The sequence below is a fragment of the Aulonocara sp. 'chitande type north' Nkhata Bay genome, linkage group LG10 (genome assembly GCF_057382095.1).
Source record: "Aulonocara sp. 'chitande type north' Nkhata Bay isolate Kocher_YH1m ecotype deep benthic linkage group LG10, A_spYH_male_GT1.1, whole genome shotgun sequence".
NCBI lineage: Eukaryota > Metazoa > Chordata > Actinopteri > Cichliformes > Cichlidae > Aulonocara > Aulonocara sp. 'chitande type north' Nkhata Bay.
In genome coordinates, this window is record NC_141353.1 from 3,459,798 (window position 1) to 3,480,207 (window position 20,410).

At 41.3% G+C, this 20,410-nt stretch overlaps 1 long non-coding RNA gene across 1 annotated transcript in view; it reads left to right on the forward strand.

The window, feature by feature from the left end:
* Positions 1 to 20,410, forward strand: part of LOC147320036 (uncharacterized) — a 45,229-nt gene that overhangs the window by 11,933 nt on the left and 12,886 nt on the right. Inside the window, exon 2 of the long non-coding RNA XR_015131197.1 lies at positions 18,808 to 18,880. This is a non-coding gene — a long non-coding RNA (uncharacterized LOC147320036). The remainder of the gene's footprint in view (positions 1 to 18,807; positions 18,881 to 20,410) is intronic.

A 20,410-nucleotide genomic window follows, 5' to 3' on the forward strand; every position in this document is an offset into this window, starting at 1 on the left:
CAGCAGCATGGGCAAACCTTCTTTTCTTTCACATTTACGTAAATATTTTCCCTAAACTTACAAAAATATGATTAGACAGAAACATCTTCTTTAAAAATAGCACTTTTGCTGCATTAATGCTTGAAATAAAAAATGACAACATAAAGATAAAATCAAATCTTTTCAATTGGAATTGTAGTTAAATTAAAGAATAAAGCCAAATATACTGCACATGTTAGGTGTTTATTATTCTGTCATATAAATGGTTGTATTTTTGTTTTAGAAAAACAAAAAAGAAAAACCACGGCCTTCCTGCAAAGGAAAACCAGAGTTAAAGTACTAGTATTTTTTTGTGTGCGTATTTTTATTTACTTAACAAATATATTTTTGTTTTATATATCCAGAAATAACAGGAAATGCATTGCCTTATAAATAAGTGAGCCAACACAGCTCATTGCCCCAGTCATATATGTTTGTTAGTATATTTGTACTCGCGCCCCAAAGGCCCATTTCTGAGCCTGGACAAACCCTGTAATATCTTCTAAATTGCCCTAAATGTTGTGAGGATTACTTTAATTTTCTGCACTATTAGGCATTTTACCTCAAGAAATGTGTCTGAAAGGCTTTGTGACATTTATTCTGATGATGTTAAATTTCTGGTTTAGTCTGTTCGCTTCATCTTCATTCCCTGACTCAGCAGCCAACTCCCAGAGAAAGTTCAGATTTTCTATATTTTTGGATTTTTTCAGGCAAAAACAGCTTTTTCAGACCGACTGCTGCATGCGGCACTCCATCGTCTGCTCGTCAGAATGAGGTGGCAGGTTTTGAGCTCCTGTGCTCATCTGCAGTTAAGAACCTTGCCAACTGAGACACCCCCACTCCCACACACACACACACACACCCCACCCCACCTTCTATTTGGGGGTCTCTGACTCCCCTCCCCTCATCCCTCCTGGTAATAGATGGCCTCCTCGCTTTGAGCTTGAGCCCACCTTTAAACAGCTAGACAGGACTGGGGTTTGTCTCGGGCCAAGCGGTGGAGTGGAACAATAGGAGTGTGTGACATTGTCTGGTGTGTGTTAGGAGACCGACGTCTGTCTGAAACATACGTACAAACACGTGATGGTGTTCTCTTCCCACAGCTGCCTTTACCTGTGCCTGCCAGGTAGCAGAGAGGGAACACGGGACATCCAGGGTATGCACATCTGCACATTTTTTCCTCTTTTTCTTTTTAAGCCACTGCCGTTTGTCAAACGTGGCTTCGCGCCGAGGCATCCGTCTCCACATCACGTTCATTGCCGTTTCCATGCTTCCCGCTGTTTGTCTTTGACGACAAACCCTTTGTCTGGCTGAAGCCTTTAACACAGAGGGGCTGGGATGGAGCCTCCGTGGATCTGTTCTTATGCCTGTGTACGTGTTTGTGTCCATTCACGATAGACCATCTCTGAATATGTGTGTTTTCGATTCATAAGCTGCTAGGACAGACTGCAGCATTGACCTTGGCTTTGTTGAAATGTGTGTGAGGAGAGCATTTATGCGTGTGTGAAAGGAGTTTTTTCTTTTTTATTGTTCTGTCTAAAAGTGCTTATGATGCCACGATTCCTGTTATCTGCAGTAAAGGAGCATGTAGAGTTCTCCCTGCAAATCTGTTTTCCCTGCAGTGGCTCCATGGGACAAGGATCTTGTAGATTTCTCTTTTCTTTTCTTTTTTTTTGCTTTAGCATATTCTGCATTCATATGGAAATAAGGGGCAGATGAGGGACAGAATCTCACATCAATTTGATTGGGCCATGAATAGCTGCCAGTGTGTTTGGACTGACCCAGCGCTGCCTTAAAGGCACTGCCCAGCCTCTGCTCTAAGACCGCAGAGCCGAGCACATTTTCAGCTGCGACGCACACGTGTTCGTCCACACACGCGCGCTTCCACCAAAGATGAAAAAGCAGATGCTCATAATTGTACTCATACAATTAGTTACACTCGAGCACTTAGGAAGACAGAACGCTGTCTCATTCTCTGTCACTGTCTCTGTGTTGCACATATACAGACAGCCACGCCAGATCCCAGGGAGACGTTAGTGTCGCAATACGCTCGTCTTTTTTTTTCTTCCTTTCTCGCAAATCCTTTTTTTTTTCTTTTTTATTAAATCCTCACTCACCCTCTTTTTCCCAGCAAAACGGATGTCATGATGATGGGCCTCCTTTAGCATTATTAAGGAAGTTTGACTTTATGCTTCCATTTAGTTTTGGGCCAATGAAAGATGCTTAAAATATTTTATTACAATATTTCCCTACATCTTACAATTAAACAGGACAAATAGATGTCTGTTTACATAAATGCAGAGTTAGAGTTGCTGCAGTTAAAACACAAATATAATTTTCCATGTGAAATATAAAATATTTCACATTAAAAAAAGAAAAGAAAATTTTAGCTTTAAGGTTTTTGTGGTTTTGTGTTATGTAATACTGTAACCCTGAGAAAATGCACAGGCATCGGTTGGATTAAGGTAATATGCTTTTTCTACGCTGTCTGTGAATTAATATTGTATGTGAGGAGTCCCGTTTCTAATAAATTTTGAGTGTGTTTCCTTCCCGGGCACGTCTGGTACAATGGGCCTCCCAGACCGAACTATTGCAGTTGGATCTAGCAGCAGGAATCCATCAAACAAGATTTGTCTCGGTGGATATGCTGGTTTTGTGCTCAAGAATTAGAGCCCACCACCCATATTCAACCCTGGTCTGAGTTACTTTGTCTTTTATCAAACTAGACAGTCCCTGAAAGCGTGGCTGTAGAGTTTTAATTCATTTAGTAATGCATCGTCTCTCTCTTTTTTAAAATAATGTTTCTAAAATATGATAACTGCAATTAGGCTTATTTCAATAACATAGACATTTAAAAAAATAAAATCAAGTAGATAAAGTAGAAAGAACCGATTCATTGTTCTTACTCGGTTTTATTAGGATATTAAAAGATTTTTTCACAAGTATTCAGCACCTATTTTAAGATAAATTAATAACATTTATTTAAAAAAATTTTGTGCTTAATATTTAACCTGAAATTAAACTTTTTTTGCTATTAAATTTCCTTCATGAAAGTATTTGTTCTGCTGCTGTGCATTTCATCTGCTAGATTATCTTCGCTTTCTCCCTGGTGGCCGTTTTGTTCTGTTTTCCGAGTTTATGGTTAAATTTAGGCAGAGTTAAATATTTTGCCTGCTGAAGCATGGCATGTCCGCTTTAACACCAAGGTCCAGCCTCTGTCTGTTAAAAGAGCAATGTGTTGAAGGAGGGCCTCAGTGTGTGTGCGTGCTGTTTTGTCTCTCCATTAGCACCCATTCAGAGACAAAGAGTTAGAGGAGCAGACGATGGGCTTGTTAACACACAGGCATTAGTGAATTAGTGTGTGTCTTTGTGAGGGAGGGGACACTCCTCTAGTGTTATGGGGCTTTCACCACCGATACACTACACTCCAATACCACAAGTGTCCAGCCACTGAATAGGGAGGATTTGTTGCTGCACACCTAATTAAATAGTGCTTTGGGTAGTGGTTGTGGTGAGGGGCCCTTTGTTCCAGTCCACCTTCTAAAGCACCTTGGAAAGCTTAGTGTTTGACTTTGGTGACAGTGGAGGTTAGACCCAGCCTCTCTGTGACAAATGCAGCAGCTGCCTTTCATATACGATGATCATAGCTGGGACCTACAGACATGCCCAGCGAATTGCTGCACATTTTTAACTTAATCACCCAATTAATAAAGTGATTGATTCATTAAAAAACAAAAGAAATGTGAGTTTGTTTGTTTTTCCCTCCCACAGTGAAAATGTAGTGAAACAATGTGAGATAGATGACAGAGTGAAAATGTTGTGGATCTGCTTAGTGTTGTAGGTTTTGAGCAGGACTGACTGCTGGGGGGTGAGGAGATTATGATGCCCTCTGCTTTGTGTAACAGCCTATGGGCTTGACCTGAGGGAGGGAGACTTTGCGGCCCTGAGAAGGGACAACACATCTGAAGTCGGTTCAGAGTTTGCACTTTCTTTTGGATAGAATCTAGATTTGAGGTGGTAACTGTTCTCTAAAGTTATATTATTACAGTTTATATAGAATCCAGTGTAATCTTTGTGTTATTGTTTGTTTCTCTGTAAGTTAATTATTAAAGTTTTTGCCATCACCTGATATTTTAGTGCCTAGGAATTGGTCACGTTTCTCCCCTTGACAACCCTAAAAGAATAGCATTAGCTAGCACACAAGATAATATGATATTTCCCTCAGTCCACCTTTAATTTATGACAGTGGTAATCCTCATTGCTTCTGTTCTCCTGTGCACAGCTGACATTAAAGTGAATGGTAGTTTTTTTTTAGATATGTAAGCTGCAGTCACAATCTCTTACAGGAATATCTGACAGGGTCACTCAGCGATCGAGGGGTTTTTGGTTGTTTGGTTAGCTCTGCTGCCTCATCATGAGCTGTGAGAGCAGACGTGGTGGAGCAGCACTCTGGCATTCAGCTGCCACCGATTCCAGGCAGGACGATGGTGATGGTGGGTTGCTGGTTTACCTGTGTGTTCCAGGAAACATCTGCCAAAGCTGCTGTTTGGTTGAGTGTGTGCTGGTAAATGTGTGGTGCAGAGAAATCAAACGCATTTATTTATTGTCTCATTTACTGCCAGTTGTTCTAGTATGAACAGTGGAAAAATTATTTGCTTTTGGATCCATTAGAGAGGAGAGGATAGTTTCAGATGATAGAGAAGAAACACACACACACACACACACACACACACACACACACACACACACACACACACACACACACACACACACACACACACACACACACACACTTGATCAAAAGGAATAAAAGATGTTTTTCTGTTTTTATTTCATCATGGGGTATTTTGACACACATTCCAGAAATAATTGATTTAAAGAATTCAAAAAATATTTTAACTTGAAGGAAAAATATGTAAAAGGCTTCCCTGACGTATTTATTTTCACATTGTTTCATAATTCTGTTGTGTCTTTTTAAAGATTGGATCGTGTGAGTGCGTAACATGAGACGGGAATGTTGAGCTTGTCTTTGTGGCAGATTTGGCCGACTTGTCCCCGTCACTGTGTCGTATAAAGGTTCAGTGAAGAATCCCCTCCCCTCCACCCCATGGTCCCATCTCTGCCATTGTTCCTGCTAACATCAGTCAGCTCTGTTTTTTACATGCAGCCTTTTTTTTGGTTTCATATCCAGGATGAATAATGTCCTTTTTATTTTCAGGCCTTGTCTCATGTTATTTATCTAGTTTATCTTCCCTTTCAGATTATGTTTAATGTAAAAAACAATTAAATGAAAATGAATTTATGTTGCATATTTTACTCTTTTGTAATTTTTTAAAATGTTTCCTAAATAAGATTGAAAATAAATTATAATTTTTTTAAAGCAATTTAATAATTTTGAAATTATAACATTGTATCTGTAGTGAGATGTTTATCACGCAGTTAGCAGCTATTATTTGTTTCAATCAACATTTTAAGAGTTATTCTTGTTAGTTTAATTTTTTGTCACAACATAAACTGGAACTGAGTTTTAATCATAGAAACCCAGACTACAGAGGAGATGCACTGTTTGCAATCAGCTGGCAAACTGCTTTTTTTTTGTCTGTTTAATTATAACATTTAATTTCACATGAAAGCAGATTTTTCTTCAAGCAGGGCGAGACCTCCAGCTGCTCTGGTTCTGTGCTGTTAGGATGTGGGCTCTGGCAGCAGCGGTATTTTCGGAGGAAGGCCCGGTAGTCGCTGTGGGATCAGCCTCAATTGTTGTGCGAACACAATGCCTTTGCGTCCTTACTTCACTGCTTCTTTTGCTTTGCTTCCCCTGCCTTTGAATTTGCTCATTTTCTGCCCTGTTTTGTTCCCCCCATCGCCCCCTTTGATTGGCCCCTACATAGCAACTTGTCACATGGAGCGTGTAGTCTATAACTGCTCCTCTCTGAACCTTTTGCTTTTTAAATTCAATGCGAAGTGGTACATTTCTGCACTTAATTTTTGTAACATGTTTTATCCAATTAAATGCAGTTAGAAAAATTCTTTTAGCATTAACTGTTTTTAAGTATTGTTTTTAAACATTTAAAATATTTAAAAAAAAGATGTTAACACAATTAAATAAATTCAAACCACTTATTAATAATGTTAAATCAAAAATAAATTATTGTAAAATAAGTACATGAGATAAAAAAAAATCTAACAATTACTTTTCTACTTTCAAAATAAAAAATAATCAAATAAAACCATAAATCCATATGTGAAATAACAAAATGAGTTTTTCTTTATGAATCACAACAATCACCTTATATGACTGTACAATGCTGATATGTTGACACTGATCGTGCCACCTTTTACTGTCATCAAGCCTCTCACTGCCTTCTCTCTTTGGCCCAGTCAAGTGCACATATGCTCATCCATAACCATTTACTGCAGCAGTTCAATATGTAAACACACACACACACACACACACACACACACACACACACACACACACACACACACACACACACACACACACACACACACACACACACACACACACTTGACGTTAATAAAAGCACATCGTTTTAGCTGCCTTCACATAATGATTGTATTTAATTAATTACCAGGACTTGACAGGTCGAGTGGTTTTGACTTGAAATCATATTGTCATTGGGTCTAATAATGAGCCAAGTAATGCAGTAATGTATGTGTTACTTAATTTATTTATTTTGTACGTACAGCTAATTCCTCAGAATATAACTGAGCAGTTCATATTTTTTCAATTTTCTATTTTGTATAGTTGTTTTGTTCCTTTACATATGACTGGAGTCATTCATGTAAATAGTTTACATTTGTTTTACAAATGTTGCAATTGCATTAAACAATTAATATTTAAGTGCTTTATGTCTATTTATAAATTTTAGTTGCAGATTTTTTCGATTCAACCAATTTTCCTTTTTGTTTTTTTTATTTTTAGACAGGTTTTTTTTGCAGAAGTTTAATTAATTAATAACTAAAAATTCATTTGTAATCATAGCACGCTAATATAAATATAATACTAGAGAATACTATAGAAATCAAGCATGTTGGATCATCCAGTGATCAGTGAGGGGTGAAGAAAGCAACTCAGCTCTTTTCTGCATTCATCACTTTAGCAAAATACCAGACCACATCAGGAATAAACTTGGCAACAACTGTTAAAGATGACATTTTCTTTGCAAAAAAAAAAAAAAATATATATATATATATATATAATTATAAGGATAGATAGATAGATATTCTTACAAGTATTAAGAAAAGGAATCACAGCTCTGGGCCCACAACACAAACCTGAGAAGAGAGGGGAAAAAAATGCTGGCTAAGCTATCCGTTTCACACACGCGGGGACAGAAGGTTCGATATTCATTCGATCGATGAATGAAAAGGCACAATGGCAAAATCGGACAGGCTCCTTTTCAAATCCACGTCTCCAGTGTCCCCCCCCCACCCACCCACCTCTCCCTGCCGCCCCTCCACAGTCTGCAGTCGCTGGGCGGCTGGTGTGGCAAACAGAGAGAGAAAGAGAGAGAGGGGAGAGCAAGGGTTACATCAAGGCTGCTCTCTGGACCGTGCAAACAAGTCTAGACCAGTGACCTGTTCAATGGCTCCTTTTGAGGAGTGGGGCAAGTTCGGTCAGAGCGAGGAGAAAGGCAGGCACAGCCTCTTTTCACTGCCGAAGCAGCTCACAGCTCGCGATCGACAGGAGGTAAGGAGGGCCGGGAGGGCAGGCATCTGCTTCCATGGTTACAGGCCGGGTATGGGGACCCTACAATTGAGGAAGCTCCGTTCTCATGCTCCCACAGAGGCAATGTCACGCATTTTAAAAATGCGTCAGGCCGGGGCGAGGACCACATCCACCAGCGGCAGAGTCGCTCTTTCAGTGTGGAAATAAAATGATAGCACGTCTGTTTGAGGGGTGCAAAAAGAGTGTGTGGGGGGGCCTTTGGGATGGGGGTGGCAGCATGTGCTTGGAAAAGAAAGAAATGCGTCACATGATTGAAATCCTAATTCAAAGTAAGGTGTTTGTTTTTTTCCCGCGAGCTGCAGTGATTTTCACAAATGCGCCCGATGTGTGTTTTTAGCGGCTTTGGTGGTGAAATGATGTGGTTTTGTACAAGTTCGTGGCACAAATGATTTATCCTCAGAGGGAGCAAAGGTCAAGGTTTATATGGTCCGATATCTTAATGAGGATTCTCCCAAAGCAGCAGAAAAATGGAAACAAAATAACCTTTTTTAAATTTCTTCCGCAGGAAAGACGTTTTCATTTCTTTCTTTTTTTTTCCTTTCTTTTTTTTTTTTTTGCCAGTGATTTCAAATTCAAATCAGCTCTAGTGAAATGTGCATATTTGTTACTTTAGCACAACGTGTGTGTGATGGTTTTGGATTGCAAACCAGTCAAATGTGAGGAGTCACATCTGTCTGTTTATTTGTTGATTTGTTTGTGTTTGGGCACAAGCTGTGTGTGCGTGTCTGTGTGCTCGTGTGCACGCGTGCGTGTGTGCCGAGTTGAATGGATGCTTTGGGCTTTTCTTCACGAAGGCGGGCTGTGTTGGAACGTTGAATTTGGTCATGCAGCTGACGCTTTACCCCTTAAAACACTCCAAACAGAATGAACAGATGGCCGGCCCTCAGGAAGGGCTCGGGGCGTTGGATTTGCTCTCAGACCGTGGGAAAGTCTTTGGCTGACTTCACCTGCTCGGGGAGCTGATGTGACTGGATTAAACGGCAGTGAAAGAAATGAGAAATTAAAACTAACACAGAGCACGGTGCACGGAGCTTTGTACGATTGCGAGCATTTGACTCACATCTTGTTTAGCAGTGGAAAAAAGGGACAAACTGAGACCCGCAGAAACTGATTCAGTGTTTAAATTTAGAGCTTTTAAACACAACAAACATGCTTTGTATATTGTTATTTTTCTTTGTATGTGTGCAAAGGAGAGCAGGGTGGATGGGTTCAGTTTTTTTTTTTTCATATGTCTTTGTAATCCTAATTGGAAACAGTTGATCCTCAGTTTGTTGAGACATTAGACATGATGTTTGGCCATCTCACCCTCTGCTTTTGATCATCTCTGTCTCAGAGAGACAGCCATGTGCAGGCTTTGATTTATTGTTATTAAAAAAGAATGGGGCTGTTTGTCAGCCTTCCATCTGATTGATGCTAAGATGCATGCACACTTCAATTTAATACTCTTAAAAAGAAAAAAAAGGCCCACGTCTGTGCACTTAATGGCTCATTAATTATGTGTTTGAATGTGCAATAAACTTAGATGGATTATCTGCACTGAAAGGTTGTGTTTTGTTCATTTCATTTAATGTGTGGATGCTGGAATTTATACAGAAGCCACTTAAGGATGTGCTGACAGGTGTGAAACTCCATTTCAGACCTCACGAATGAATCATCGAAAACAAAAATCACTGCCACAGCTGAGATAATGATGGGTGTAGCGTGATGTCCGGACAGGTAGCTCTTTATTCACCGCTCAAGGATTCACTTCCGTGATCCGATTGCAGCTTTCGGCAAAGGAGCAAAAAGATGGTGTCCTTAGGCTTTGTGATTACCAGCAGGATGATTTTTTTCTTTCTCCCACAGTTTTTATTGGTAGTGGTTTTACTTGTGGCAGGGACTTCAATAGATATAGAAAATTAATTTGACAAGTGTCTTTGCACATGGGTAAATATTTGCCATATTGTTGTATTTATGACACCAGTTCAGTCATTTCCAAATGTCAACTGATAACCACAAGAATCCTTGGTTGGTGTTAGTCCAAGTGCTTTGCTCTCAATGAAATACTCCATTTCAGTTAAACTACAAAAAAGTAGAGTGCATAAGAGTTCAATTTAGGCAAGAGTCAAGTGCTCTCCATCTGAGAAGTGGGAAGGGAGGAGTTGTTGGGTAGTGGAGGAGGCTGTGGAGGACTAATCAGATGTGTTTATGTGCTGAGCAGCGTAGTCAGTGTTAGACAAGAAATGTGAACTTGACTACAGAGAGCCTTTGGGAGTATAGGTGCATGTGCTCTTGAGATTTAGCCAAAGTTGGGTTATTTCTGGAAAGGGGTTTGCGCCATAAGGATTAGGTCATCCGGTTGTATATTCCATATTCATTTGGAAGACGTGCCCTAGCGGAGCAGCGATGATGTGACAGCGTCGACAGCAATTAAAAAGAAATGGTTGTTTCTTTCTCTCCCTTTTTTTCTTTTTCAAGCTCTCGACCCGATCGGTCCAGCTAAGCACTTCATCCAACAAGAAGTGATGTTCCAGCTGTTTTTTTCTCCCTCTAATTGCATACGTGCGAGCTCATCTCTGCCTCTCAAAAATGTCTCATCTAAATTCAAAAAGTTCAAGAAAATACATTTTTCTGTGTGACTGCAGAGCCGCGGAGCATTGCTAGAGCTGGGCTCTGACACTGGACCAACACTAATTGGGTTACTAGAGCTCGTTCCCTATTCGCTCATACCCTATATATAAATACACACTAAGACATTTTGTGCTCCGGCCTGGCTGACCTGTTCACATCATGGTTTATTTTTATAGTGGTAATTTGCCATTGGCCTGATGGTTTGGTTTCAGAGGCCCACATCATTAATCATGGAGGGCATTACTGCAGTGTAATTACACTTTCTCTCAGTGAACCCGCAACATATAACGCAAACACAGTTAGCTGCAAAGTATGCTCGGCACAACGGCAGGGGAGGGCTGCTGTGTCTGTATTGTTAAAATATTGCACTCTAGTTTCGAATAGAAAAGAACGAGTTTAAAGGGTGCTCAGAAAATGCAGTGGTCAAAATCCCTTTTAGGTGCGTTTGTAGAGAGCGGCTGTGTTTCACCAGTAACTGTTGCTGATGATTGACTACAGTGGAACATCCTCTTAAGGAATGTTGTTTGAAGGTGGTGTTAAGAGCTTAAGAGTTGACAATAATTAAAACCACAAACACGCCAGGAAACAAATGGAAGTATGCATGTGTGCTGTGGGGGGGTTAACGGGTAAGTTGGAATCAGTGACAATGCCGTATAACCCCTTTAAGATCATTATTCCGCACAAAATGCACCCCCGGGGTGTGTGACACATTTGTGAATGGGCTCTTCCGCGGGATTTAACGGGTTAACAGCAGACAAAGGGAGCTGGGACCATGTAACCCAGCAGGGGAGACCCCAGTGGAAACACCAGGCTGCCTTATAATCCTCATGCTGTCCCATCCCGTTTGCTCTGCTCTGCAATCACAGATGACTGACATGCACCCTGTAAGTCGACATGGCTCTGGGGTGAGAGGAGCCACGTGTTTTCAGCTGGTCTCGGCAGAATTTCCTCCACCAACTCTCACACACACACACACACACACACACACACACACACACACACACACACACACACACACACACCTCCAGGCTGTGTCAGCACACCTCACGCTTTTGTCCAAGTTGTCAATGAAAAATGATAATTAAAGACAAATGCTTTGATTCCCAGTGGATGGACATGAACTTTGGACAGATGCCTGTCTTTATTGTCTTGACCAGCTGCATGTGATTTCATGCTGTAAGCCCTGATCTAGCACACATATATGGAAGCATCATGCAGTCTATTGTAGGGCAACATGTGCTGTAAGGATCTGGTTGCGTGCTGGAGATCATAGAGGCCAAGCAGAATAAATCCAGTTCATAATACAGCGTTACAGATGTCAGTTCCACTGATGTTTGCAGTATATCTTTTGCGTGTTATACTTGGCCAGTTACAGTCTGACTTTTTTCTAATAGCATAGCCTTTTCTGTCTGAATGAGCAACTGCATTCTGTTAAAAAAGATAAATTGTGGCAGCTTTATTTTCTTTGATTAGAGCCTGCACAGATGTGGTTTTTCACTGGTAAAAGATCTTTTTGTTTTCAGGCAGTGATTCAGGCTAAAATGTGTATTTAATTCTCGTCTTTCAAATGCACGGCCATGTTTCACTCGTTCAAAACATCGATTTTCACTTTCTTTGTGAGATTATGAAGCAGTTTAGGTCAGTAAGCCACATTTCATTGTGAGCAAACTATCTGGAGAGGTTCTGTTTGTCGGCTCAAGGTATTTTAACTAACTTTAGTATTCACGTTCTGCACTGCACAAGCATCGCTATGCACACATATCTTGAAAACTCAATTTGGTTTAAACCAAAGGCTCAAGCGTTTGCTGTTGTGGTGGATTGTCATGAGAAATATGGTGATATAATAATATTTTGGGCATTATTTTCTATTTGGCAAGAAGTAATTAACTGCTTGAGCGTTGTTAATTATGAGAGGGGAAATGACAATCCGAAACTTGTAATGTTTGCTCATTTGAAATTATTCACCCAGAGAAACGGACGCGGCTGTTTCTCGTAGGATTTCTGGAGCGTAACGGTTTCAAGCTACTGTTTGACCTTGCTGCTCTTAAGGTGCACCGTGGGCATCTTTAGATTCCCGACATGTTTCCGGACCCACTCAGATGTTGCTCGATTACCCCTTAATGGTCATTTTCTTTGGAAGGCAGGGCTGATTCACCTGCTGATTTACCTGCTAGTCCCCGGCTTTATTTGCCACAATAAGAGCCGTGAAGGCTTCCAACTGTCTGGTACCCGACTGTGAGTGAAAGTCATCTGAGCTCCAATAGCCATTTAAAAATCATCAGATATTAATTCCTCTCCTCTTGCTTTTGAGTTTTCGGCTTATTGACTGGTACCTCCTAATTGTGTCTGATTGTTTTGCAAGGGCCTAATTAAGGTCTTGAATCACCAATCATTTTTCCATAGTCCTATACTAATTCCCGTAATTTCCAGTGTTCTCCTTCCCATTGTCAGACGATTGCTTTGATAATGAGCGGCTGTGCAGGGGGATTATCTTGGAGAAAGCATTTGGTGAGGACACACAGAGAAAAGGTATCATTATGATAACTGCTTTCTCTGCCTCCTAAATGAGAAGTCATCCTTAAAGTAGTCGATTACGGTCTGCACCTCTAGAGAAAGCCTGCGCAAAATTATTTGTGCCATATAATGTTCTGAGGTTCTGTGAAATTTGCACACCTGTCTCTATGATATTATGTGGCACAAAGAAGCATCTATAACTACAACACAGGACTGAACGGTCTCTGTAAGAGATGTACCAACCTCAAACTTAAACTAATAAACAATAGCAGTGTCGCCCTTTGTGTCTCCTTCAGGGTGAAGTGTTTTGGATATTTTGTTTACGAGTCCTTTCAGTTATAGCTCACCTGCACCGATGTTGTGCCTGATAATTTCCCTTAGTAGCAGTAATGCACCTACATATAAATGTTCCTTTGCTTTTTAATGTTGAGCACATAGATCATAGCACACAGCGTCTTTCTAGTGAACGACAACATGAATGACGCGATGTTAAAATGTTCTGAAAAGCCTGTAATGATCAGAGAATGTACTGAAGTACAAGTTAATCATTTTAAAGCTGTTCACACTGTGTGAATCATATTTTAAAAGGTGGCTGTATTTTAAAAACTGATTGGATTTTTTGAACCGGATTTTTAATAGACATCAACATCTGTGACAAATCACATAAATGTTCACCAGCTCATCAGTGATTAGACCATTAGGGTTCAAACATTAGTGTATTTCTTTGAATGACAACACGTTTGCTTAGTGCTCTTTCCATCAGTATGTAAATGGTAACCCGAGCCTTTCGTGTCTCTATTGTTTTTACCATCTGAGCAGCCTGATAGGAGACAGCGGTAATTAAAGCACGGGGGCGGGCCGTGAGGGGAGCCAAACGCACAATAAAAACCTTCTGTGAGATTCCAGGACGAAGGTGCCACGCAGTCCGATCCATTTTAATTGTCGTTTGAATTAATTTGAGAACCCTCAGGTCGATTAAAAAGATGCATTCCTCCGGCTGCGCGTGATGTCATATTCATTGATCCGTAGAGGTTACTTTATGCAGTCGTGTAGGATACGTTTATGCTTCTGAAACTTGGCCGTTTGGAATTCATTAGCTATTGATCCCTGTTAGCGATGGTAAACGCAGGGTCTGATAGCAGCCTTGTCTGAAGCCAGGTAATCAATTCAGTGCCATTCAGAAAACAAATGCCCTTTTACTTTATTATTGTTCTGCATCAACATTTGATACTGCAGCAAAAAAAACCCCAAAAAACCCCCACTCATATCTCTGTCACAGAGTAACTTTGAATTTACTGTTTATTTGTCGAGCTTTTCTTCTGCCTTTGCGTTCTTTTCCCCTCTTGAGTTTGTACGAGGTTCGGTTGTCTCTGCACAGCCTCTTCCTCTCTCCTCTGCTCTCACTGACTGATTCTTGTCCTCCATCCATGCCTCCTTGCGCACTGATTGGCTGCCTGTTAGTCAGTTGCAGCCAATAAGCCATTTTGAAAATCTCAGTGTTTAGTCTGGTGCTAGGCAGTAGGATCAACAGACAGGTGGGTCGGGCAAAGTCATTGCCGTGGCTGGCTGCACAGAAAAGCTGCGTTAGCTTTTAAAGCAACATTACCCTAAGTTAATAGTAACACGGCAGTATTTCTGTAATCCCAAACAGGTTAGCCCATGTTTGTGAGCAACTGCTATGTTAAGCCCCAATGCTCAGAAGCATGTGCTCGACTCTTTCTTTTGGCTTTTCTGTCTAATTAAGCTGAATTTCTTATTGCTCTTTACACATACATGTGTTTGCCTGTGTCGTAGCAGCAGTAGCAGGTTTCACACGCCTGACCGTGTTGCTTTTAATTCACTTGTTCATATCAGCTAATTGGCTTTTTTTTAAGTCATCTTATTCCTTTGTCAGTCCTTGTAGCTGAACGCTGAGAAAGAGGCGCCAGAGCAGGGCACAGTAAGATGAGGCCTCTCTACAGGGGAAACAGAGAAAAAGTAAATCCTGTGTACTGCCTCGACTCTGTTCGCTTTCTTTGCCAGTAATAGTGTGCAGGGTGTTTTCCCAGTATACTAAAACACTCAGCAAACAGAGCTATCCAAAAATATTCCATGCACGATGTTAGATTTCAATATTTGGGCTTTGTATTGGGTTCTTGTCCTTGGCAAGATCAAGTCTCATAATGAAGTGGCTGGATGGGTACGTTTCATTAATGCGAACTGCACAAACTCTGTCTGGATTAACCTGTTGACTGTTTTTCTGTCACGGCTTGAGGCAACATTAAATTAATGGAGATAAGAGCTTTGAGCCAAAAATAACCCCCTGTCTCTGGTGTGCCTGCAGAGAATAAAGTAGCACAAATTATCTTCCTGCTTAGTTTTGGCTGCCAGTATGCAAAGTTTTGGTAAAGATAACAAAACGTATAGTGTTTTATACACTTTGAAAATGCCACGTTTCTAAATGAATAGCTGCTTAACACAGCTTTTACATTTTCAGGCTTATAAAGATGTAATGCTTATTTTTTCCTTCACAAAAGGATGTCTCAGGTGGAGTCTGGTTTGGTCGTCATAACCACTGATATAGTGTTTGTGTACCTACACAGATGTATGTTGCCTTCACAGTATAACAGGGTTCCCATCAGTGTATAACAGGCCATTCGATAAAAACAAACACTAGCTTTTCTCAGCCTTTCTTATATCCTCGCACATGTAAATCATGTCGTTTCCTCCCCCGCTGACTTTATTGCATTGTCGATGACAGTGTTGATTTTTTCCACCCCTGTCTGGTTCATAATGGTACGTTCCATACCCAAGGGAAGTCCTTCAAACCCCCACCCCTCTGGTTCTCATTTGAACTTTGACCCTGGCCTTCTGCCTTTCAGGACATGAACTGACCCCCTCATTGGGGGAATGTTTTGGCTGAGCGTGGCTGACGTATCAGATGAGGCGCTCAGGTGGCCGCATGGCCATTTTCTTCTACATCGCAGAGCTAGCTGTCTCGTAGCTATGCAGACCTGTGCACTTATTTTTCCCTTTCCACAACATAGTATGTGTGAGAGAGTTGTGAAATGGATATTGTGTGGTGGTTAATAAAGATGACCTAATTATGGGGAAAGATGAAAACGGCACACAGCAGTTTCTCCAAGAAGAACATTAGGATGCCGCCTTTTCCTATCAGTAAATAGCACCGTCAGATCTAAGTGAACAGTCTGAATTGTCGACAGAGAAGTGTCGACGTTTGTGTGCTTGTTTTGCACCAGCGAGGTGTTGACTGCACACGATTTAATAAATGTAACCACATTAGATTCTGATGATAGCGTTGCACAAGTTAGACAACAGGTGTAGCACGCTGCTGTCCTTCTTCTTTCTGTTTCCAGGGATTTAATCAAGTGAAGGTGAGTTGTTTGCTACAGGCTGCTCTTGATGACAAATAATGGGGGGAAACACACATTAATCTTCAGCTCAGAACAGACTGCTTACTGGCATTACAATCCCATTACGCCGGCATCTTTGATGTTGATCTATCGGTTGGAGCCTGATCGAAGTGTTTGCTCAACGTTTATTCTGTACCGTCGTGTCAGTGCGGTGTTTCTGACTTGGTCTCATTTGTCACGAGAATATGAAATGGGTAACATTAAAAAAACAGATCATTTCTTGTTTTGTGTTTTTATTTGCATGCATCTGCAAATGTTTTGTGCCTCTCCTCCACCTGTGTTCTTATCACGCTGTCTTCTCTAAATTTGATTCTGTTTTTCTTCTTTATTTTAATGCCAGTTTGAAATTGTCCTTTCTTGCAGCAGGTCTACAGTTATAACTTCAAACGATGTCCTAATCCACTATGAAAATGAGCATCATATAATTTAAATAAAGGCTAAGATATGCACAGAAATATTTTATATGTTGCCGCTGCATCTTACTGTCTTATCCATCCATACTGGTGAACTTTTCTTTGAATGACTGCTACACTGTGGAAACGAAGGTTTTAGATTATGTGCAAAATGTGAAGTATTTCTCCACATTTTGTGTTAAATTAAAGTAACGCGGTGATTGAAAATACAGAGGTCGGGAGTCATTGCTACACTGATCGTTTCCTTGAAGTCAGAGCTGAGCAAGTAAGGCAGATGCTCAACAGTCTGGCGTTAAGCTGAGTGAGGAGGCCGGCGTGTGAGATGCTCTCAGCACAGAACTGTAGTGTGGTCTCTGGCGGATACCTTTCTCTTTAGTGAGTCACAGGTCTATGACATATGCTTGTGTTACGGTAACAAACCACCTGACTGTGCTTGGCTACTTTTCTGGCTAAACTGCAGAAGTGTGCGGCACAGGAAAACACGCTGCTGATGATGCATGAGCGATTGATACACTATATCCCAGCGTGTAAGACAGAGCTCGTCTCGTCTGCTTGAAAGAATCATTGCAGAAGTTTGCAGAAGATTCCTTATACTACCGAGTGTCCTTTTTTATGTTTTTTAATACTTTCCAGCAAAGCCACATAAAGTGTTTTATTTGATGTGTGACGAATTTGATCCAGTGTTTGTGTTTACTGAAAGAGCTCACATGATTTTGATGAATAGCATTTTAAAACAGAAGCATGTGAACTTTATTTCAATCAGGAGGTGCAGTGTGAGCGTGTCGTCAGTTTGTCATGTATCTAGACGATTTTATTTACTTTGTCAAGAAAAAGAAAAAATCTGGCATCAGCACTGAAATCTTAAGCAACCAGCACGCCCATGGAGTTGACTTTGGAAGGCGATAAGCATTCCTGCTCCACTCCATATTAGCCCGCAGTGCTCGTGTGTTGGGCAGCCTGCCAGGTAGAGGTTGCTATGGCTTCTAACACCGCCCTTTACACTGCCTAACCCCCCCACCCCCTCCCAGAAGGTGCGAGATTTTGGGAGGGGGCAGGCCACGCGTTGATTTAGACAAAAGATGTCTTTACAGTGTCAGCAGAATACTAACTGGGAATGCTGTGGCTTTCTGGTAGGAAATCATGTGATCTTTCCAGCCAAGGTTTTGTGATGGTGCCAGGCGAGGCAGAGGGAGAGAGAGACTCACACACGGAGGGAGAAAAGGGGAAAACTTTGAATAATGATGCCAGCAAATCATTTTTATACAATTTTTTTCTCTTCTACTTTGTTTCGGAGAAAATGGCGGACAGCACATCGCTGAACTGAAGCCGTGATTTCAGTGAGCTCAGTTTAGAAGTGTGCCTCGGTCTTTTCATCATTCCTCCATTTAGCAAAGTAATAAACCAATGGTCCTAGCACCCACTGCGCATAGCTCACACCCAAGTAGAAAGTGTGGATACAGAAAGATAGAAACATAAAGTCTGACAGAATAGTAGAGACGTAGGTAAGTGGCATTTTCTGTTCTCTTATTCCAGGTTTTCCTTTGTCGCACTGCGGCCGTAGGAATATTCTGTTGTTTGTGGCTCTGTGGCACTGGCACAGTTAATGGTAGCTGACCGTGGCATGCTTGATTACACTGGCATCCCTCTCAGGCTCTGCTCTCTGCTCTCTGCTATCTGCGGTCTTGACTAAGTTGAGCTAAGCTCTCACCACAGCCACATTGCTGTTGGCCAGGAGGAGGACCGCTCTGGCAATTCTGTGGGCTAGTTTGGGATACAAGTCCACAGCAGATTGTTATTATTATGGATTTAATTTTGTAGCTGGGAACTGCAGAGACATATGACACTCCCAAACTGAGGCACAGAAACTTACCGATATACACACATTTGTGTTTGTGTTTTTCTTCTTTCCCGTGTGGATGTGATGTTGTCAGAACAGTTACTGACATGTAACTGTGAACCTTTTTTTTTCTTTTCTCACAACGATAAGAGTCATTGTTAAAAGTGAATCGTAGCATTAAGCTGCAGGTCCTGGCAGATGCAAAGCATTGTGTGGTATTTAAAAGCAATTCTCTTTTCCTGTTTTTAGATAAATAAATGGCCACCCTAGAGAACCCACTGGCCCAGCGACCCATCCTCAGAGCAAGATGCAGCCACGATGGGTAAGTTACCACAATGCTGTCACCATCTGTTTGATGAACTTTGATCGTGTGGGGCGAATGTCTTGCTGCTAGCTGCGGTGTATTCACTGGCACTGCCGTGATCTGCATGAACGCCAGTGTTCAGCACACGCGTCCTGCTTTTTTACACCTGTGTTGCTATAGCTGCGAGGCAGTATTAGTCCTTTATTGAATTATTTTGCTACTTTGGCCATAACCATTTGGCACAAACCCGTAGATCCGATCTTGTGGCGAATCTGACAGCACAAGCTCGCCTCTGTGGGTCTTTGTCATTGTGGTGCGATCGTCGTGCTTGAACCTTTTTTTTTCTTTAATAATTTAGGTTTTAAACTGCTCCATATATTAATATTCAATCTTTCTCCAAGCGTAAACCTGAAATGTGGTGATAGTGATGAGACACAGTTTGGCTTGAGGATGACTTTATTCAGTACATAGACGAGAGGAACCCTAGTTGAAAATGTGTGCATCCGGGTTGAGGTAGTAGGTTGTATGGTTTAGAATTACACCCTGGGAGTTAACTGTACAACCTTCTAGCTTTCCTTGGAGTACACGTATGACATCAGTTTGCAGTTTGAACATGCAGCACCTCTAAAGTGATGCTGATCTTTAGAATAATGTAACTCTGGCTCACATGTGGTTTTTGTTTCATGGCGGGCCTGCCAGCTCACTATGGCCCTGCTAGAGTTCTAGTTAGAACACATTGTACTCAGGCTTACTGCTTGTCTTCATCTGCCTTTTAAGTGCTAACATAAAAGATGTTAGGAGTTGCTCCAGTTATAAACAGTTGTGAAATTCAGTATGAGTTAAACAGGGTGCTAAAATATAAAAATATGCCATATTGTCTTATTTTGAAGTGCTTTCTACTCGCTGAGGTGTAATTGCGTGGTGGAACCTATTTCACACCGTGATGGCCTCGTGTTTCAAACCGCCGCTTCATCTTTGCGGCCTAGTATTACACGTCGGCCTTTTTATTCAACACGGCTGTGGCGTCTTTCTAATGTGTGCTGCGTGCCAAATATTATGATACACAGAGGGTTCGCTGTAAACAGAAAGTATAAAATATAATAATCAGACTTGTTATATTTAGCAGATGCTCTGTGATTGCCATTTGCACACATATTTTGAACAGCTGACTCAGGTTAGGTCTAATTGACACACCTAACACTTCCTAAAACTGTCTACCCAACGCAGCCCCACTCTATTATTGCAGTTGGATGTTTATAGGTTGTTGCCAAGTCTTGTGATACATTGTCCACAGTTCCATACTATGTGCATTTGTGATATGAGGTCCAGTTTCAGGTTGAAGCTTGCCTCAGCGACACTAGAGTCTCTGTTTACTGTGGACTTGTCCACTGACTGACTGCGTCAGACTACATCTGTGTCTGGCATTCAGCCACAGCTTGTAAAATGACTCCAAAGCACCACACAAGAGAAAAACGGCCTGGCAGATCAGCTTGAGATTGTTACTCTTCAGGACGGTTTGATGTAAGCAAGCTGCCTGCTCGAGCTGGA